Source organism: Staurois parvus, unplaced genomic scaffold (assembly GCF_062004578.1).
Source record: "Staurois parvus isolate SC_StPar_1 unplaced genomic scaffold, SC_StPar_1.0 ptg000466l, whole genome shotgun sequence".
Classification (NCBI taxonomy): domain Eukaryota; kingdom Metazoa; phylum Chordata; class Amphibia; order Anura; family Ranidae; genus Staurois; species Staurois parvus.
In genome coordinates, this window is record NW_028318262.1 from 1 (window position 1) to 18,505 (window position 18,505).

At 48.4% G+C, this 18,505-nt stretch overlaps 1 long non-coding RNA gene across 1 annotated transcript; it reads left to right on the top strand.

Annotated features, from left to right (window-relative positions):
• The first annotated feature begins 4,994 nt into the window (after window positions 1-4,994).
• Window positions 4,995-10,089, top strand: LOC149452746 (uncharacterized). The gene is made up of 2 exons (XR_016314848.1): window positions 4,995-6,066; window positions 6,746-10,089. It is a non-coding gene; the product is annotated as an uncharacterized LOC149452746 (long non-coding RNA).
• The last annotated feature ends 8,416 nt before the right edge of the window (window positions 10,090-18,505 follow it).

Below are 18,505 nucleotides of genomic sequence, written 5' to 3' on the forward strand. Positions count from 1 at the left end.
CCAACCCCCCCCCAACCAACCTACCCCCCCCCCCCCCCACCCATCCAACCCCCCCAACAATCCACCAACCCCACCATCCAACCAACCCCCCCCACCACCCAACCAACCCCCCCACCACCCCCCCCCCCCCACCAACCCCCCCCCCACCCAACCCCCCCGCCCCCCCACCCAACCCACCCCCCCAACCACACCCCCCCCCACCCAACCAACCCCCCCCCCCCCCCACACAACCAACCACCCCCCCCACCATCCAACCCCCCATCCTACCCCCCCCTCATCCATACCCGCCCCCCTCACTACCTACCACCCCTTACCTACCCCCTCTCCCCCCCACCATACCAACCCCCCCTTCTTCCCCCCTCCTCCCCCCCACCACCAACCCCCCCCCCCCCAACCATCCAACCCCCACCCATCCCCCACCCCCCCCCCTCCTTCCAACCCCACCCTCCCACCCCCCCCCCACCATCACTACCCCCCCCCCCCCCCACACACAACCAACCCCCACCCCTACCCCACCCCCCCACTCTTCCAACCCCGCCCCCTCCACACAACCATCCACCCCACCCCACACATCCTACCCCCCCCCCAACCAACCCATCCCCCCTCCCTACCATACCCCCCACCCCCCCACCTCCATCCAACCAACCCATCCTAGCACCCCCCACCCATTCCTTTCACCCACCCCCCATTCCTTCCACCCACCCCTCCCTTCCTTCCACCCACCCCTCCCTTCCTTCCGCCCCCACCTCCTTTCCTTCCTTCCACCCACCCCTCCCTTCCTTCCTTCCACCCACCCCTCCCTTCCTTCCATCCTACACCCCTCCCTTCCTTCCATCCTACCAACCCTCCCTTCCTTCCATCCTACCACCCCTCCCTTCCTTCCTTCCACCCCTCCCTCCCTTCCATCCACCCACCCCTCCCTTCCATCCACCCCTCCCTTCCACCCACCCCTCCTTCCTTCCACCCCTCCTTCCTTCCACCCACCCTTACCTTCTTTCTTACCATCCGCACCTCCCTTCCTTCCACCCACCCCATCCTTCCACCCTCCCTACTTTCCTTCCTTCCACCCACCTTCCTTCCACCCACCCCTCCTTCCTTCCACCCCTCCTTCCTTCCACCTCTCCTTCCTTCCTTCCACCTCTCCTTCCTTCCTTCCACCCACCCCTCCCTTCCTTTCATCCACCCCTCCTTTCCTTCCTTCTACCCACCCTTCCTTCCATCCACCCCTCCCTTCCATCCACCCACCCACCCCTCACTCCCTTCCTTCCATCCACCCCTTCTTTCTTTACTTTCCATCCACCCCTTCCTTCCACCCACCCGTCCTTCCACCCACCCATCCTTCCACCCACACCTACCTTCTGCCCACCCCTCCCTTCCTTCCACCCACCCCTTCCTTCCACCCACCCCTTCCTTCCATCCACCCCTTCCTTTCACCCGCCCCTCCTTTCCTTCCTTCCATCCACCCCTTCCTTTCACCCACCCCTTCCTTCCTTTCTTCCACCTCTCCCTCCCTTCCTTCAAGTGGAGGAGAAGTTGTCGGTGAAGGGGGGGGGGCGGTAAAAATGCAGCTCAGCTGCGAGCTGAACCCCCCTGGAAAGAAACACAGCCTTGGAGGAGGTGATAAATGTTTGGGAGGCCTTGCCATAGTGTTCTTTCCTCTTCAGGGAGGGTTCCAGTCCTCCTGGGGCTGCTGCTCCTGGGAGATAGCTACTGAGACAAGGAATTATAGTTTGGGCCTCAGCAGAAGCTAGGCTGAGGACCTGGAGAAGATTTCTAAAGGATGCATTGCTGGAAGGCATTGTCCTGAAGTCCTGTTTGGAGAAGGATTTTTTTTATCTCCCTCAAAGAGGATCTACCTGTTAATGCTGGATGGCAGACAACTCCTAGGACATTGTGAGTAAAGTGGACTTTTTGGTTGTGCAAGTGCTAGAAGAGAACTAAGCGACAGAGGATGCTATATGGAGTGGGACTGCACTTATAGAGTCCTAGATATATGAGCCATTCCCTGTTACCTTCAGGAAAATCTGCTTAGAGAAGACTAGTCAGAAGTTTGTTTTCTCATTGATTGCTATTATTGTTTTGGAGTTATTATTTTGACCCTAAAAAGACAATCCCCAGACTGAGCCTGAATTGCCAGTGTGCATGCAGCTGTGCTTGTGGATGGCAGCCTCTGTACTAGTAAGGGAGACCTTGGCATATTCTCAGCGGCCTCCACATACCACTACCTCCATAGGAGCTGCTGGTTAGGATGTTTCCTTCGTTCTTTGCCTCAACATCTTTAGGAACTTCAGTCCCTCTGATACACTAGGTTGAGTGTACAAAGCATCCAATATAACAGAAAATCACTGAAAGTAATACTTAGTACCCAGTAGTAGTACTACAGTATATCAGATATATACAGTATATAACAGGCACTGAACCAGTTAGTAAAGGCAATCCTAATTTATTGTCACCTGATATGGTTAGTAACAAAGTTAGCACAGAAATGGATTAACAATGGTAATAACACAATTTAGAATACAGGGTGATTTGTAATAAGGACTAGTCATAAGATGATGCTTGGTGTCCAAATCAGCATAAACAGTAGCAAGGTTACCCAAAGTGCAGCAGTGGGCAGTCATAAAGCTTGATTTACTGAACACAGAAACTGTACTGCCAAAGTGCATTAACGGCAACTAAGCTAAGCATAGAATGACTGGATGTGCACTGTCCATAGAAATTAAGGGAAGGTGAGAAGGGAACAAGGGGGCTTGCAAGTTGGTTTTACAGGACAGTCAGTCCTTCTGTTCTGCTGGCTATTGTTGGGGCCCTTTAAAAAGCATTGGTGCACTTACATCATTTTCAGTAAACCAGCATGCAGTATAGGTGCAGTAAGGGTGCGGTATAGGTGCAGCGAAAATGCAAAAAAAGTGCAGTATCCTGCCTCTAGTAACTCAGTCCCTGCTAGCAGTGTGAACAATGGGCAGTGAACTTTCTCGTCAGTCCCTGTGGTGCACCTATGAACTCTCACTGTAGAAACCGGGGGCCTCTGAGCCCGTGGAGATTCAGCAGTGGGAAATAGAAAAAAAAGTGAAAGCAAACACATTGTAAAAAGGGAAATGTCTCCATCTCCATGATTCAGTAGTCCATCACCTGGATACAATGTTACAATATTGTTTTAGCTAAAACAGTTAAATAAGCTTACAAAAAAAGTTTTTATTGCTAGTACTGAATTCTAAAAGTTCTAATCCAGAGAAACCAATCGGAATGCACTGTTCAGGACAGCACAGGATGAATTCTAATTGGTAAGTTAATGCAGTTAAAGTGTACCTGAGTCTAAAAAGGAAAGATTTGTTTTGTTATGCATTTTGAAGTGTTATTTATGCCTAAGCACTGAAAAATGTACCTTTGGTGTGGAATTTCTTCAGAAAAATAGCAATGCATTTCCTGATATTTAAGTGTGCCTAGGCACTTATGCATTGAACCTTATAGATGTATATCTGTAGTAAAAAATTGTGGCCGCTTGCTTTTTTCATGGACCCTAAATGAAACAGTTTATTACTATTATCACAATCATTTTTGATAAATGTATGCAATGTGGTCATATCCCCTCTTGGTGCCTCTTCTCCAGGGCGAATAATTGTAATTTGTGTAATCATTCCTCAAAGCTGAGGTCCTCCCACTCCCTTATTCATTTTGTTGGCCTTTTACTAGTTTGAGAACATCCTTCCTGTGGATTATTGATGAAAACTAAACTGCATACACAAGATGAGGCTGAACCAGTGCTTTTTTTTAGAGAAGTAGAATTATGATTATCTCCTAAATATTTACCCTTCAACTGCAACTTGGCATTGCATGTCTATGTCTAAGCTCCATTAATACCCCGAAATCTCGTTCCAGCACCAATTTACCTAGAAAGGCCCCTACTAATGAGTATTTTGCATGCATATTTTTGTACCCAGGTGCATAACTTTACATTTTTCAGTACTGAAATTTATCTGCCATTTAGATGCTCGTCTTCCTGTATCTTTGCTACATCCTGTGCTGAATTTATTTTTTTGCATTATTTTTGTACATCTGCAAACACTGAAACTGAACTCTTAATTACCACCTCTGCATAATTTATAAAGAAGGTAAACAGTACCCTGAGGTACACCACTCACAATCTTAGAAAATTTAGAGAATGAGCCATATTTCACTACTTTCTGGATGCGTTCCTGTAACCAGTTTTCTACTCATGTACACACAATTTCCTCAATGCCAATAGACCTTAATTAAGTGTTTTTGAGGTACCAATTTGAATGCTTTGACAAAATCTACATAAATAAAGTCCATTGGGCTTCCTCTATGGAAATGACTACTCACTTTCTCATAGAATGATAACAGGTTGGTTCCATAAAACCATGCTGGTTGTTACCCTTGATACAATTTTCACAGGCAAATGCTTAATATAGTCTTACCATTTCTCTTTCAACTACTTTACATGCTATTGATGTTAGACTGATTGATCTATCGATCTCAACACTTTTATGAATATTGGTACCACATTTCTTCTATACCAATCATTAGATACCATTTCAGTTAGTAAGGTGTCTTTAAAAAATAGGAATAGCAGCTTGGCTATTACAGAGCTAAGCTTATTGAGGACTCATGGGTTAAAGCCATCTGGACCTGGTGACTTTTTCAAATTAGGTTTATTTAGTCTGTTTTGATCCTGGATTTCTGTAAGCCAGAGCAGTACATTCAGTACATTGGTGTTAGGAATACCTTTTTGTCTATTAAACCTGTATTTTTTGTTTGGAAAGAGAAAAGTGTATTTATTACATATGCATCCTTTCTGACATTTGTAACCAACTTCCCACATTTATCATCTATGAGGTCTACTGTGGCTACTGCATATGTTTTGTTCTTACCATTGTACTATATATATATATATAGTATCAGGAAAACTGGACTATGTGAAAAGAGAAATTATTGTTAATAGATATAAGAGGGATGTCTAAAACGTTCTCAAATGGAAGCCTTCTTCATTTTCAAAGATTATTATCACACTCCCTACTTCTATTATCTACCAAAGATACACAAGAATACCACGCATTCACCTGGCAGACATCTTTCTACAACTCATGGCACAAAATCTACAATCATACATCAGAGATGGCATAACACTTACTAGAGCAAATCACCCTGTACCCCTGGGAACATACCTATTTATGGGTCTCCCTAGATGTACAATCGTTATAAACCTCGATACCACATGATGTTGGTATTAGAGCTCTACAATCCTTTTTGTCTGAAGATTCCACAGTCAATCCCAAGCAAGCCCAGTTTATATTAGATGCCACCCAATTTTGTTTAACTCATAACTATTTTCAGTTTAATGGCGATTACTATCTTCAAATTCAAGGCACAGCCATGGGCGCCAATTTTGCCCCCTCATATTCTAATCTAACCATGGGGTATTGGGAGTCACTATACATTTGGAATAACAACCCACACTCATCCCACATCGTGTACTACGGTAGGTACATCGATGATATCATCATCATCTGGGACGGTGATGTCAACAGTGTCCAACAGTTTGTGTCTCATTGTAATAACAATAACATGTGTCTGACTTTCACTTCTGTGATTGATAAAAACACCTTAGCTTTTTTAGACTTACTTATGTGTCACAAAGATCATCACATTTTTGCAAAAAATTACTCTAAACCAACTGCTGGCAATTCTTTTTTTGCACTACAGAAGCTGCCACCACCCAAGGTGGCTGAACAATATTATAAAAAGCCAGTTTTGCAGACTTAGACATAACTGCACCAAACTCCAGGACTAACTATGACAAAGCACTACTCTTAAAGAAAAATTTCTCGAGAAAGGTTATCCACCAACTCTTATTGACGAAGCTCAAATACTCAATAACACAGGACCCAACAACAGCCATCCTCGTCCTGGAGAGTACAACCCCACCATCAGATTCACTACTCAATTCCATAGCGGACATACACACATGGAAAGGATAGTGTGAAAGCATTGGTCAATTTTATTACAAGATCCACATCTCCTTGACAGCATACCCACCAAACCTAGGTGTCAGGGATCCTACAGCGGTAGCCTCTAGCACTCCACAGACCGGATTCCCCCAAGGCGCGGAATCTAAGTCCCTACCTGCTTGTTCACCAGGGCCCCTGATGGTGGGGATGGACTTGGAGCAGGCCGAGACCAGGTCGCGGCCCTTGAGTTCACCCAGCTGTGGTAGAAGCACCGTTGGAGGTGTATAGCAGGTGAGAGTCTGATGTGAGGAGGTCACAAGAGCAGCGTCAGGCAGGCTGGGTCGGTAACAGTGGTGGCAGCGTGGTACAAAATCAGCAGGCAGAGGAATAAACAGGTCACAAGCCGGGTTCGTTAACAGGAGATCAGAACGTGCAGGGTTAAGCAGGAGAATGGTCAGACAAGCCAGGGATCAGAGCAGGAGAAGACAGCAGTATCAGGAACAGGCTGGGTCGGCAACAAGGTATTCAGGAACACTGGATCAAACAGGAACACAGGTAACAGGTAAGACCATACGGCACTTGAGCATTGCAAGAGCTGGGTTTAAATAGGCCGCCCAACTCCTGACAGGCGCTCCTGGGTCCTAGTGCCTGCCAGGCGCCGTCATCGGTGACAGGCGCGCCTGGGTCCTAGTGCCTGCCTGCCTGTATGTCTTGTCAGGATTCTACGCATGTGCAGATTCGATCGCCGAGGCGATCTTCCCATTCCCTGACACTAGGTTTGCTTAGTGAAAAGCCTGCAATATTAAAAGCAAGCTAACACCCAGCAAATTGAAACCCACCAAGCCAGGCACTGTCCCCCTCTGATTATTCTCCATCTCTGGCATGTACCGATGTAACAAACCACTCTGCCTGATTTGTCCATTTGTCCAACATGGCCAAAAAGATTTAAGTATTAAGGGTAAAACATATAAGATTTCTGCATTCCACACATGTTCCTCAGAATTTGTGGTGTACTGTTTGGCATGTCCCTGCGGTCTTTACTATGTGGGTAGAACCATCTGTACTCTACGAAAACATTTTGGGGAACACCCCCATCTTATTGACGATGGTATTGATAAACATTGCATCCCCCGACATTTTCTAGAACAACATGGAAAGTCCACCAAAGCTCTTAAAGTCTGGGTAATTGAAGCCATAGCCACTGACCTCCAGCTGAGAGATTCCAGCGCCTATGCCGTAGGGAGACTTATTGGATTTATGTACTGGATGTACTATTTCCCGGGGGTCTTAATGAAGATTTGGAAATCCATGCCATTTTATAGAATGATTGTCATCCCTCATCTCCATACCTCCTCATTAAACCCACACGCCCCTCTTATGGGGGGCCCCTAAAATCCGTTTCATTGTCTTTTAAATTTTTTTCTCATTTTGCTTTATTCCATTGTTTATATTATACTGCATTATGTATTATATATATGGGTGTACATATGTACAGTACATATTTTTATTTATATCTTTTTCCACCCATTTAATGTGTTACACACTTGTTTCTGTAATTATTCTCTATAGATGAATGGACTCATGTACGTATTTGTCATGTTATGTAGGTATTCATCGGCCATGGTTCATATATCATCTGTGTATCCGCTGTATCTATTCCTCCCTATTACCATACATGTCTTATGTTTTCCATAAGTTACAATTGTTACATATAATTTAGTTTTCGTAGTGATCATCTTGTAGCCCTATACGGTAATTTATCACCGTCCAGCAGCAATCCGTCCGCGTATTCAATTCTCCTTTCCCCCCTCCCCCTTCATCCTCCTATTTCCCTCCCTTTATTTTCCTATATAATCTTTTACAATGTATATTTTATTTATATTATTTATATGTTCTATATTCATACTTTTTACACATCCCTCTTATATCTATTAACAATAATTCCTCTTTCCACATAGTCCCGCATTGTTTGTTTTCCATCTCCTTTTGTTCCCCCTTCCGTTTCCCATCCTGTCACTTTGATACAGTGCTCTCCTCATCCACACTATGGTTGGTCTTCAGGAGGCATGTATTATCATCTCCCCAGGCCGTCCCGTTCCCGCCCCTCCACCCTATTTATTTGGCTCTTCCTTAGCCTTGGTATCGGTCTTGAAGAAGGAGTTCTGCGCATGCTTTGAAACTTGTCACCGCTCCATGCCCACGTCACTTCCGGTCTGTGTTCCCCAGGACAGCATGCATTCCAGCATGCGCTCCAGCAGCCCCGGAAGAGCGGCGGCCATCTTTCACATCTCATCCCAAGCTCCCCCTGCAGCTGCTGGCTGGCACAGCGGGTCCTTAAATAGTGGACAGAACCCCGCATTATGAGGGATTACTAAGAGCCTGTTTTTTACTGCTACACTGCAAGTGTTTTTAACTGTTCTTATTAAATTGAACCTGGATATACTGCACTTAAAAGAACCTTCCTGTCTCATCTTACTTTGTGAAGAATCCTGCACATATACTTCCTTGAATTCTTTGACACATATTAACTATGCCCTGTGAATAGGCACTGTTGTGTCACAGATTCTACACAGACTGGCTTCTAAACTGGTGCTACAAGGAGGAGTAAAGAACAAAAAAAACAGAGCGCACCAACCTTGCGCATTACCTCAGTAAGCAATTAGTAGATTTATTGATATAGGAAATTTACTCACAAGAGTACCAATATAAAAGGCATAAAAAATCCAAAAATCGAGTCCTTGGATTGGGAGACACGTGTGAATCCCATCAGGAGGGGAGACTCTCAGGATGAAGCTGACGCCTTTTGAAGGGGGGTGCCTTCTTCATCAGAGCTAAACAGATTGAGATAACCCTCCTCAATAAATAGTCCAAATGTATGTGTGAGCCTTCCCAAATGGGCGGAACACACAACTCATAGGAGGTGGGGCCAACGTGTCACAGCAAAAATGTATACACAGAATTAAATGCAGAAACTAACAGAATCTCTTGTATAGTGGTGTATGTTATGGTAAAATGGTCTTTGGATGGTCTCAACTTGACTTTTGGAATCTCTCTATTTCAAATTGGTCAACTTTTTTAGGAGCCCTTCTAGTAACATGTGCTAGTCAGTGTGTCAGATTTGCAAAATTGCAGTGGAAAAAGGAAACTGAACTGCAGAGCTTTTTCAGGTGGCGGAGGAGCACACTCCGGTATCTGATGCTCATGTGCGCATGCGCAATGCGTTCCAGCCTCCATTATGGTGAAGAGAACATCACAGGGGAAGCCACCAATCTCTGTGCCTGTGCACTGCGCTCTGGACACTGTTCATTACTGCTCCTAAGTGAATCGGAGAGGGGAAAGCGAAGGGAAGGCCGCTGCTGCGCACAGCCTCATGGTGTTCACAATGAGCTGACACTTGCGGGACTAGAGAGCACTGAGATACATGTCTCTGTTAAATCTTCAAAAGAAGAATGGACATAAAAAAACGATAAAAATAAAGATGAAAATCATCCTAAAAAAGAAGGGGGGGCACAACATCGACCCTGTATATCTATAATGGGCAAATTACAAAGAGGAGGAGGGTCCTAAAAATGATAATGATGATTGTGATTGATCTGTAATAAATGCTGCCAAAGCAATCATGACATTTATTAAGTTCAATCAGTGATATTATATGGACAAATTTTCGATTGCAGAGTGAATTGAGAAAAAGATTATTAAAACAATAATAATTAGTTGCATAATGATAAGGATATAAAAATATATGGATATATAAATACTGTATATAAATACAAAAATGATATACATAAAATATACATAAAATGAGAAAGAATGATGGACCATTAAAACGTAATAATATACAGTATATATGTGTGTATGTTAATGCATAAACAATTGGATTGAAAATTTCGTAAAGAGTAATTACTAAAATATATATATAAAATTAAACATCAATAGCTGAAAAATCTCCAGTACCCTTCCAAATCTAACACAATTGTCGGAAAACAAGAAGAATAAAGTAAATTCAAGAGAGAGATGAAACAGATTTTGGGGATATTAAGAATATTTGAGATAATGGACAACCATTGATCATTAATTTAGTGTGAAAATAAGTGTAAACATTAAATTGCATAGGAAGTCATTCTTGTTTGTAGCACCTGAATTGACAGGTAGAAGATGTTTTACGGACTATACCAAGGTGTGTGTTTCAAGATCATCATTCAATCCTTTAGGGGATTTGTAAAAATCCAAAAACCCTCTCTCCTGCAGAGTCCTTGATGTCTCCTGCCATTATCCAAATCTTTTGGTATGGCCTCTACCTCAAAGACTCTGATGCCACTGTAATTGCTTTGGTGGACTTTTTTAAAATGTTGAGGGATAGAATATTTATCTTTGCAGTTCTTAATGCTGCTTTTGTGTTCTCTAATCCGAACTCTAAAAAGGCAAGAAGTAAGGCCTATATAGAGTAAGTCGCATGGGCACAAGAGACCATACATAACAAAGGACGTCCCACAGTTGATATACTATTTAATGGCATATTTCTTGCCATCAGAACCTGTAATGTCACGCTTGCGGTGCTAGGTGAATTTGCAAGTGCCACAGTTAGGGACCCCACATTTGTAGTTGCCTTTTTGGTCAAAAAGACCAGACAATGCACCCGAAACTGATTTTGAGAGGCTTATGGACTTCTGAAGCCTACTAGGGGCCAGAATACTTCTAAGGTCTCCGGGTTTCCTAAAAATCAAACACGGTTTCTAGGTCCCCGAGCGCGGGAGGTGTTGTATCTGTGTTTACTGTATCTGTGTCTACAAGGAGGAGTTTCAGGAGGCAGGGTCATTATAGGAATCACAGTATGCAGGTATCATGGGACATGTAGGCCTTAGAGATTGAAAGTAAACTAAAGGAGCAGAGAAGAGGAGAAGTTGAAAAGCATGCAAGGAATCCCCAAAGTTGTTGAGAGATCATGATGTAATCACATTTGACTTAAAGTGATACTAATTAGAGATGAGCGAAGAAATGAAAAATTCGATTCGACTGATTCGGCGAATTCGTGGACAATATTCGATTCGAGTCGAATAAATTCGCTGTGAATTTAACTTAAAAAAGGGTGTTTCTAGGCTTCAGAGAGACTTAATATTAGTGCAGAACACTGTACCTTTAATTTAAATGCCCTTGGAGTCTGCTGGGGAAGAGAAATAATACTGTCTGTCAGTATGACATGCAGATGAGTGCCGTCGATCTTAGAATCACTGCACACTTCACTCCTTTGGCCAGTCACGGGGCCAAAACCAGTGTTTGGAGCCACAGTGTGGCGGTGGAGGCAGCAGCAATGGGAGGCCATACAGCAACCTATGACAAAATGGAAACCAGCAGGAGCGTGAGGAGACCTGAAAGTGGCACATGGCAGAGTGGGAGCAATGGGAGGCGGTACAGGGACCCAGGTCACACTATGGGCCCAGCAGCAGCGTGACCAGGCGGTACGGGGGCCCATGGCCGATATGGGGCTTGGTGGCACCTATGGAAGGCCTGTAATCTGCCAGCAACCTATGACAAAATGGACAACCGCAGGAGTGTGAGGAGATTTCAAAGTGGCACATGGCAGAGTGGAAGCAATGGAAGGCCGTACAGGGACCCAGGTCACACTGTGGGACCAGCATCAGCGTGAACAGGCGGTACGGGGGCCCATGGCCGATTTGACCTCATTCATCCCATAGTCCTGCCGACTCACGAATAGCGTGGCCTCCTCAAAGGGCCTGAGCAAGCGCAGGTGTCACACATGAGCTGCCAATGGCTGACATCTAAGTTACACAGGGAGTACCTTTATCCGCTTTTAACATCAGGAAATCTGTGATGGCCTTTAGCTGTTCGTAAAGGCGGTCTAACATATGTAGGGTTGAATTCCACCTTGTTGCAACGTCACAGCATGAGGAGTCGGTACGGGGGCCCATGGCAGATTACATGTCTGGCAGCAGCTATGTGAGGCCCGTAATCTGCCTGCACCCTATGTCAAAAAATTTAACACACCAGCAGTGTGAAGAGACCTGAAAGTGGCACATGGCAGCAGAGTGTGGCGATGGAGACAGCAGCAATGGGAGGCCGTACAGGGACCCATGAGAGACTCTAGACTTGGCAGCAGCATGAGGAGGCGGTATATAGGGGCCCATGGCAGATTAGGGGCCTGGCAGCAGCTATGTGAGGCCCGTAATCTGCCTGCACCCTATGTCAAAAAATTTAACACACCAGCAGTGTGAAGAGACCTGAAAGTGGCACATGGCAGCAGAGTGTGGCGATGGAGACAGCAGCAATGGGAGGCCATACAGGGACCCATGACAGACTCTGGACTTGGCAGCAGCATGAGGAGGCGGTATATAGGGGCCCATGGCAGATTAGGGGCCTGGCAGCAGCTATGTGAGGCCCGTAATCTGCCTGCACCCTATGTCAAAAAATTTAACACACCAGCAGTGTGAAGAGACCTGAAAGTGGCACATGGCAGCAGAGTGTGGCGATGGAGACAGCAGCAATGGGAGGCCGTACAGGGACCCATGAGAGACTCTAGACTTGGCAGCAGCATGAGGAGGCGGTATATAGGGGCCCATGGCAGATTAGGGGCCTGGCAGCAGCTATGTGAGGCCCGTAATCTGCCTGCACCCTATGTCAAAAAATTTAACACACCAGCAGTGTGTGAGGAGACCTGAAAGTGGCACATGGCAGAGTGTGGCGATGGAGACAGCAGCAATGGGAGGCCGTACAGGGACCCATGAGAGACTCTGGACCTGGCAGCAGCATGAGGAAGCGGTATATAGGGGCCTATGGCAGATTAGGGGCCTGGCAGCAGCTATAGGAGGCCCATAATCTGCCAGCACCCTATGTCAAAAAATTCTACACACCAGCAGTGTGTGAGGAGACCTGAAAGTGGCACATGGCAGAGTGTGGCGATGGAGACAGCAGCAATGGGAGGCCGTACAGGGACCCATGAGAGACTCTGGACCTGGCAGCAGCATGAGGAGGCGGTATATAGGGGCCTATGGCAGATTAGGGGCCTGGCAGCAGCTATAGGAGGCCCATAATCTGCCAGCACCCTATGTCAAAAAATTCTACACACCAGCAGTGTGAGGAGACCTGAAAGTGGCACATGGCAGCAGAGTGTGGCGATGGAGACAGCAGCAATGGGAGGCCGTACAGGGACCCATGACAGACTCTAGACTTGGCAGCAGCATGAGGAGGCGGTATATAGGGGCCCATGGCAGATTAGGGGCCTGGCAGCAGCTATGTGAGGCCCGTAATCTGCCTGCACCCTATGTCAAAAAATTTAACACACCAGCAGTGTGAAGAGACCTGAAAGTGGCACATGGCAGCAGAGTGTGGCGATGGAGACAGCAGCAATGGGAGGCCATACAGGGACCCATGACAGACTCTGGACTTGGCAGCAGCATGAGGAGGCGGTATATAGGGGCCCATGGCAGATTAGGGGCCTGGCAGCAGCTATGTGAGGCCCGTAATCTGCCTGCACCCTATGTCAAAAAATTTAACACACCAGCAGTGTGAAGAGACCTGAAAGTGGCACATGGCAGCAGAGTGTGGCGATGGAGACAGCAGCAATGGGAGGCCATACAGGGACCCATGACAGACTCTGGACTTGGCAGCAGCATGAGGAGGCGGTATATAGGGGCCCATGGCAGATTAGGGGCCTGGCAGCAGCTATGTGAGGCCCGTAATCTGCCTGCACCCTATGTCAAAAAATTTAACACACCAGCAGTGTGAAGAGACCTGAAAGTGGCACATGGCAGCAGAGTGTGGCGATGGAGACAGCAGCAATGGGAGGCCGTACAGGGACCCATGAGAGACTCTAGACTTGGCAGCAGCATGAGGAGGCGGTATATAGGGGCCCATGGCAGATTAGGGGCCTGGCAGCAGCTATGTGAGGCCCGTAATCTGCCTGCACCCTATGTCAAAAAATTTAACACACCAGCAGTGTGAAGAGACCTGAAAGTGGCACATGGCAGCAGAGTGTGGCGATGGAGACAGCAGCAATGGGAGGCCATACAGGGACCCATGACAGACTCTGGACTTGGCAGCAGCATGAGGAGGCGGTATATAGGGGCCCATGGCAGATTAGGGGCCTGGCAGCAGCTATGTGAGGCCCGTAATCTGCCTGCACCCTATGTCAAAAAATTTAACACACCAGCAGTGTGAAGAGACCTGAAAGTGGCACATGGCAGCAGAGTGTGGCGATGGAGACAGCAGCAATGGGAGGCCGTACAGGGACCCATGAGAGACTCTAGACTTGGCAGCAGCATGAGGAGGCGGTATATAGGGGCCCATGGCAGATTAGGGGCCTGGCAGCAGCTATGTGAGGCCCGTAATCTGCCTGCACCCTATGTCAAAAAATTTAACACACCAGCAGTGTGAAGAGACCTGAAAGTGGCACATGGCAGCAGAGTGTGGCGATGGAGACAGCAGCAATGGGAGGCCATACAGGGACCCATGACAGACTCTGGACTTGGCAGCAGCATGAGGAGGCGGTATATAGGGGCCCATGGCAGATTAGGGGCCTGGCAGCAGCTATGTGAGGCCCGTAATCTGCCTGCACCCTATGTCAAAAAATTTAACACACCAGCAGTGTGAAGAGACCTGAAAGTGGCACATGGCAGCAGAGTGTGGCGATGGAGACAGCAGCAATGGGAGGCCGTACAGGGACCCATGAGAGACTCTAGACTTGGCAGCAGCATGAGGAGGCGGTATATAGGGGCCCATGGCAGATTAGGGGCCTGGCAGCAGCTATGTGAGGCCCGTAATCTGCCTGCACCCTATGTCAAAAAATTTAACACACCAGCAGTGTGTGAGGAGACCTGAAAGTGGCACATGGCAGAGTGTGGCGATGGAGACAGCAGCAATGGGAGGCCGTACAGGGACCCATGAGAGACTCTGGACCTGGCAGCAGCATGAGGAAGCGGTATATAGGGGCCTATGGCAGATTAGGGGCCTGGCAGCAGCTATAGGAGGCCCATAATCTGCCAGCACCCTATGTCAAAAAATTCTACACACCAGCAGTGTGTGAGGAGACCTGAAAGTGGCACATGGCAGAGTGTGGCGATGGAGACAGCAGCAATGGGAGGCCGTACAGGGACCCATGAGAGACTCTAGACTTGGCAGCAGCATGAGGAGGCGGTATATAGGGGCCCATGGCAGATTAGGGGCCTGGCAGCAGCTATGTGAGGCCCGTAATCTGCCTGCACCCTATGTCAAAAAATTTAACACACCAGCAGTGTGAAGAGACCTGAAAGTGGCACATGGCAGCAGAGTGTGGCGATGGAGACAGCAGCAATGGGAGGCCATACAGGGACCCATGACAGACTCTGGACTTGGCAGCAGCATGAGGAGGCGGTATATAGGGGCCCATGGCAGATTAGGGGCCTGGCAGCAGCTATGTGAGGCCCGTAATCTGCCTGCACCCTATGTCAAAAAATTTAACACACCAGCAGTGTGAAGAGACCTGAAAGTGGCACATGGCAGCAGAGTGTGGCGATGGAGACAGCAGCAATGGGAGGCCGTACAGGGACCCATGAGAGACTCTAGACTTGGCAGCAGCATGAGGAGGCGGTATATAGGGGCCCATGGCAGATTAGGGGCCTGGCAGCAGCTATGTGAGGCCCGTAATCTGCCTGCACCCTATGTCAAAAAATTTAACACACCAGCAGTGTGAAGAGACCTGAAAGTGGCACATGGCAGCAGAGTGTGGCGATGGAGACAGCAGCAATGGGAGGCCATACAGGGACCCATGACAGACTCTGGACTTGGCAGCAGCATGAGGAGGCGGTATATAGGGGCCCATGGCAGATTAGGGGCCTGGCAGCAGCTATGTGAGGCCCGTAATCTGCCTGCACCCTATGTCAAAAAATTTAACACACCAGCAGTGTGAAGAGACCTGAAAGTGGCACATGGCAGCAGAGTGTGGCGATGGAGACAGCAGCAATGGGAGGCCATACAGGGACCCATGACAGACTCTGGACTTGGCAGCAGCATGAGGAGGCGGTATATAGGGGCCCATGGCAGATTAGGGGCCTGGCAGCAGCTATGTGAGGCCCGTAATCTGCCTGCACCCTATGTCAAAAAATTTAACACACCAGCAGTGTGAAGAGACCTGAAAGTGGCACATGGCAGCAGAGTGTGGCGATGGAGACAGCAGCAATGGGAGGCCGTACAGGGACCCATGAGAGACTCTAGACTTGGCAGCAGCATGAGGAGGCGGTATATAGGGGCCCATGGCAGATTAGGGGCCTGGCAGCAGCTATGTGAGGCCCGTAATCTGCCTGCACCCTATGTCAAAAAATTTAACACACCAGCAGTGTGTGAGGAGACCTGAAAGTGGCACATGGCAGAGTGTGGCGATGGAGACAGCAGCAATGGGAGGCCGTACAGGGACCCATGAGAGACTCTGGACCTGGCAGCAGCATGAGGAAGCGGTATATAGGGGCCTATGGCAGATTAGGGGCCTGGCAGCAGCTATAGGAGGCCCATAATCTGCCAGCACCCTATGTCAAAAAATTCTACACACCAGCAGTGTGTGAGGAGACCTGAAAGTGGCACATGGCAGAGTGTGGCGATGGAGACAGCAGCAATGGGAGGCCGTACAGGGACCCATGAGAGACTCTAGACTTGGCAGCAGCATGAGGAGGCGGTATATAGGGGCCCATGGCAGATTAGGGGCCTGGCAGCAGCTATGTGAGGCCCGTAATCTGCCTGCACCCTATGTCAAAAAATTTAACACACCAGCAGTGTGAAGAGACCTGAAAGTGGCACATGGCAGCAGAGTGTGGCGATGGAGACAGCAGCAATGGGAGGCCATACAGGGACCCATGACAGACTCTGGACTTGGCAGCAGCATGAGGAGGCGGTATATAGGGGCCCATGGCAGATTAGGGGCCTGGCAGCAGCTATGTGAGGCCCGTAATCTGCCTGCACCCTATGTCAAAAAATTTAACACACCAGCAGTGTGAAGAGACCTGAAAGTGGCACATGGCAGCAGAGTGTGGCGATGGAGACAGCAGCAATGGGAGGCCGTACAGGGACCCATGAGAGACTCTAGACTTGGCAGCAGCATGAGGAGGCGGTATATAGGGGCCCATGGCAGATTAGGGGCCTGGCAGCAGCTATGTGAGGCCCGTAATCTGCCTGCACCCTATGTCAAAAAATTTAACACACCAGCAGTGTGAAGAGACCTGAAAGTGGCACATGGCAGCAGAGTGTGGCGATGGAGACAGCAGCAATGGGAGGCCATACAGGGACCCATGACAGACTCTGGACTTGGCAGCAGCATGAGGAGGCGGTATATAGGGGCCCATGGCAGATTAGGGGCCTGGCAGCAGCTATGTGAGGCCCGTAATCTGCCTGCACCCTATGTCAAAAAATTTAACACACCAGCAGTGTGAAGAGACCTGAAAGTGGCACATGGCAGCAGAGTGTGGCGATGGAGACAGCAGCAATGGGAGGCCATACAGGGACCCATGACAGACTCTGGACTTGGCAGCAGCATGAGGAGGCGGTATATAGGGGCCCATGGCAGATTAGGGGCCTGGCAGCAGCTATGTGAGGCCCGTAATCTGCCTGCACCCTATGTCAAAAAATTTAACACACCAGCAGTGTGAAGAGACCTGAAAGTGGCACATGGCAGCAGAGTGTGGCGATGGAGACAGCAGCAATGGGAGGCCGTACAGGGACCCATGAGAGACTCTAGACTTGGCAGCAGCATGAGGAGGCGGTATATAGGGGCCCATGGCAGATTAGGGGCCTGGCAGCAGCTATGTGAGGCCCGTAATCTGCCTGCACCCTATGTCAAAAAATTTAACACACCAGCAGTGTGTGAGGAGACCTGAAAGTGGCACATGGCAGAGTGTGGCGATGGAGACAGCAGCAATGGGAGGCCGTACAGGGACCCATGAGAGACTCTGGACCTGGCAGCAGCATGAGGAAGCGGTATATAGGGGCCTATGGCAGATTAGGGGCCTGGCAGCAGCTATAGGAGGCCCATAATCTGCCAGCACCCTATGTCAAAAAATTCTACACACCAGCAGTGTGTGAGGAGACCTGAAAGTGGCACATGGCAGAGTGTGGCGATGGAGACAGCAGCAATGGGAGGCCGTACAGGGACCCATGAGAGACTCTAGACTTGGCAGCAGCATGAGGAGGCGGTATATAGGGGCCCATGGCAGATTAGGGGCCTGGCAGCAGCTATGTGAGGCCCGTAATCTGCCTGCACCCTATGTCAAAAAATTTAACACATCAGCAGTGTGAAGAGACCTGAAAGTGGCACATGGCAGCAGAGTGTGGCGATGGAGACAGCAGCAATGGGAGGCCATACAGGGACCCATGACAGACTCTGGACTTGGCAGCAGCATGAGGAGGCGGTATATAGGGGCCCATGGCAGATTAGGGGCCTGGCAGCAGCTATGTGAGGCCCGTAATCTGCCTGCACCCTATGTCAAAAAATTTAACACACCAGCAGTGTGAAGAGACCTGAAAGTGGCACATGGCAGCAGAGTGTGGCGATGGAGACAGCA